We start from the raw sequence: 4716 nt of genomic DNA, 5'->3' as shown, positions 1-4716 counted from the left end.
TTTGGTACTTTTTCGTTCTTCAAAAGGTACAAAAGGCTTTAAACACATCATGGTGAAGGGTATATAAGATTCGGCACAGCCGAATATAGAACTCTTACTTGTTTAAAATTTAATTTCACTATTATTATTTATTTCAATTGTTTAAAAATAATCTTAATTTTATTTATGTTCGCACTCATACAAAAAAATATGTAAATTAATAAAACAGCTGATTTAGAAAACAATGATGCCACTTCCCGCGGAATTTATAATTTGGGAATTTTTTTCTGGAGAAAGATGTTTTCAGTGAGAACGAAATTCCTTTTGAATATTTGTAATTGGGCTGATAAAAATTAGCAACTCAAAAATTATTCATAAGAAATTTATAAAGGGAGAAATTAAAAAAAGATAGTTTTTCGAAGTCACTGTATTTATATTTGTTTCGTTATATATATGGCGTTAAGGTGGAATTATCCAACCGTAACGTACTGTATCCATAAGAAAACGTGTCAGCTGATCGTTTTTGATTATTGAAAACCAATACAAATGGTTACCGAAATAAAATGTAACGTAGCTGTAACGTTCCAACCTGTATAAAATATTTTTTTTTACGTTTTTACGTGACATTTTTAGTACAGTGATGGCACCATTGTTTGTTGAATAGAATTGTGACACAAATGGCCTTTTTCGTATTTTTTATTTATATGTAAATATTTTGAATATTTATTTTATTTTACATAAAATTAATAAAATTGTTTACTTTTCAAATTTTTATAACACATTTTGTTAAAATGTCCACAAAAAATTTTGAAAAAAATATAACATAAATTGTAATTTATAAAATTATCAAAATGTTAATTTATTTATATCTTAGTAAATTTGGGTACTATTTTTGGATAAATATAAAAAAATTAAACATTTCAGTTACCATCAATGATGTTTATTTTTTGTTGATTTCGGATTTTCATAAATTATAATTTATTTGAAAATATTGGCAATTTTTCTAAAAATTATAGTTAAATGAAAATGGACGATGAAAAATTATTATTATTATTGTAGGCAAATGAGTGTCTCTACAATAAATAGTCCCCAGGCTACAAACTTTGTGAAAAAAGAAAAGTGTGTGGAAACAAATTTCCAAGGAGATGCAGATTCCTGGTAAGTTTGATAATTATGTAAATACATACATATGTAAATTTAAAAACATATTTATTATTATTTTTTGGCAGAGGAAATGTGTATTAAAAGATGGGCTTGTCTGCGAGACCGATATGCTCGAGAAAAGGGACAAGGAAATTTACCTTCTGGCAGTGGTTCAAAGCCTGAATCATAATGGCCACTCATGCACACGATGGATTTTATAGCACCTCATATAATTCCTAGAGCATGGGTAAAAACAATTGCTAAGCTTTTTCATTTAAAAATTTTATTGTTTCAGAACGCGTTGTTCAAAAAACATTGCTAATGAAATAGAGTCTCTCACTACAGAAGATATATCTTACCAACAATATACAGTGTCCCCAGTTCAAATTTCATCTATTTTTGTTGATGAATCTCAATCATCAACAACACTATCCTCAACATCACAATCATCAACATATCAATCGTCTGTATCCGAGTTATCGCCAATATCCCCATTACTAACTACTTCAACAGTTCCGAAACGGAAGCGGAATAATCCGGAAACAGATGATGAAATCAATTTTACAGGAGCCATGGAGTCTTAAAAAACTCTGTGAAAAAAAATAAGGGAAAAAAGAAAAGGAGAAAAATCCAATTGATATCTTTGCGAAAATGATAGTGGCAACGATTCAGAGCATGGGTCCTGTGAAGCAAATGAAGGCCATACAAAAGGTGACGTCTATAGTGATGGAAATGAAATTGGAACCAGATGACTGAAAAATATTTTATACTTAACTATTTTTATTTTAATTATTTCTGAATATGTTATCCTATAATACACCGTGCGACAACAATTAGAGTTCAACGAGACCATATACACTTGTTTCTAGAGGCCATATACAGTAAATCTGCGATTTCAGTTTTTCATATTCTGATCTTTTCTCCTTTTTATATACTATAAAGTTTTAAGGATATGTTTAAAATATTTATATTGATTAAAATATTTATATCCATTAGATCTGGTTTTGTCCAAGTCCAAAAAGTAATGTCCAGTATTTTACTAACATGGACATTCGTTTTTGGACTTGGACAAAACCAGAACTAATGGATAGAAATATTTTAATAGATTTTTATATCCTTAAAACTTTATAGTATATAAAAAGCATACATGGGAGTATTTAAATAAATTAAATAATTAATTTATCATTTCATTATCATTAAATTTAAAAAAAATTATAGTTATTTTTTTTAATTAACATTATATTTAATAATGAAAATGCTTTTTAATGAATCGATTTCATAATTAATTATTTAGAAAATCAAAATCATTACCATTGTTTAATGACTAATTCATTATTATTATTTAGCAAAATGAAAAGAAAATCTACATTATAACTGAATAAAGCATTAAATGTGAATGTTCTATCAACATTGCAAATGTTTTTTTATTAATTCTTGATTTCCTAATATTGAGGACCTTTAATGTAATAAATTTTAAGACTAGCGTTTTAAAAACAAAAAAAATTATAATTAAGATTTATGTGAGATTTTTATTAAATCTGTTTTTTATTAAACGTATTGCATTTATAACAGATTTGATTGTAATGGTACAATTTCTTTCAATAATACATATTACAGTTTCTTCTACATATAGAAAATATAACAAATATTAATAACATTGCAAACGCTAACAAAAAATATAATATAGTTTTAAGATATTTCAAAAGTATTGAGATATTTCAAAAGTATTGAGCTAAAACAAATTTTTCAAAATTGCTGTCAGTAAGCCGCTGCCTACGTTTTTGGTTCACCATTCCGGCCAGGGAAAACAGTCTTTCTACAGGAGCTGATGAAGGAAGTGGAGTATTAGTTTTGAAAAAAATTTGTTTTATTAGATGGTATTTGTCGAAATCTTCATGCGGAGTTCCATTTTCTAATGTAAAATCTCTCAATTGCTTTCGAATGCTGTCGTCATTACGCAATTTCAGGTTCGTTAACTAAAATAAATAAATATGCAATAGTTTCGATTATTTTTTTTAACTTTGTAAACAATTAGTTACCTTCATCATCACTTTCGTATATTTTAAAAAAGTTGTGCGCTGTAGCCAAATTGGAAATTTTTCTTGTAGGATTAGTATTAAATATTATATTTTCTTTCGGCAAATACCATATAAATATTTTTTCTAAATATATTTCATTAACGAAAGGACTACTTTCTTGCCATACTTCAATCAGTTTTGAGCATTTCAAAAATCTAACTTGTGGACAAGTAATTGCTGCAATAACCACTGCATACGAATTTCTCTCTAACACAAATATATTTTCAAATCGTTTTTCTAAGCTTGAAATTAAACCTCTGGTAATATTTCCGAGAATTGATTGACTGTTGCAATATTTTCTTAATTTTAATTTCAAAATAAATAATGTTGGTAGCAAATATCCAAAATAAATATTTTTTTCTGATTGAAAAAAGTTCAATGCCTCTGCGATAGGCTGCATAAGCTTAGTATATTCTTCCAAAGAATTAAAATCCTCATTCGAAAAATCGTCCAAATCTAAAGCATTTGTAATTTCTTTTATTTTGTCCTTGAATTGAAGAAGATGTTGAATACTATCAAACAATGAGTTCCATTGTGGGGGTTTTAAGAGTAGCTGATAGTATTTCATAAATTTGTTCATAAGATTTTGGTCTTTTAGTTTTAGACTAAATATTTTCACATCTAAAAAGTTTTAGTACATAAATATTTAATATAATAAAAAGATAATAAATTAAAAAATCTTACTTAGTTATTGCACTATTGTGTCTTTGAAATAAATCATATTCTTCCTGTAAAAGCTTAATGTAATCAGTTGTTGATAGGAGGTTCAAGGTGTGACTGCCACAACGATTGTGCTTAGATAACTTAAAACTATTTACAAATGGACTTTCGATAAACATATTGGCTTCATGATTGGTAAAACCTCTAAATTCAAATTCGTCTCATGACTCATCGTCTCTGGTGAGTTTAACGCCAAACGTTTTGAACGCATTTATAAAATTTGATCTATTGTCCGTTGTAGTAGCAACTATTTTTTTATTATTTAAATTATATTGGCAATTAATTTCTTCTATTAATGCAGCTACATATAAAAAATTATGTGGACTTTTAAATCGACGACAGGCTATATTGCCGAATTTCTTACTAAATTGGGTTGTAACCAGTGGGCTGTGTATCCAAAAAATGACTTACGTTTTCCTGACCAAACGTCAGCAGTGCTACATACATACGAGACCTTTCAAACATCTTTAATATTAGATATTCATTAAAAAAAACTGAAACTTTACCTTACGACTGGCATTGGCGAAAATGACGATGTGATGAATTTCAACACTTTTTCATCAAATTTTATTTGTTTATTTAAATCTTTGCTTGATTTTTTGTCCGATTTCATTTGTTTGAATTCTTTATATTCCTTTACGTGTTGATTTCTATAGTGTTGCAAAAAGTTTGATGTCACCTTTTTAGAGCCCTTTATTTTTGTTCCACATGGTTGTTTTAAAATTAGGGGAAGACCAGCTTCATCATCCTCCGTTTCAGAATATAGCGCACAGTGGTATAGGAAAAAAAAAAGAGG

The sequence above is a fragment of the Lucilia cuprina genome, chromosome 2 (assembly GCF_022045245.1).
Source record: "Lucilia cuprina isolate Lc7/37 chromosome 2, ASM2204524v1, whole genome shotgun sequence".
Lineage (NCBI taxonomy): Eukaryota > Metazoa > Arthropoda > Insecta > Diptera > Calliphoridae > Lucilia > Lucilia cuprina.
This window is presented reverse-complemented; position numbering follows the sequence as displayed.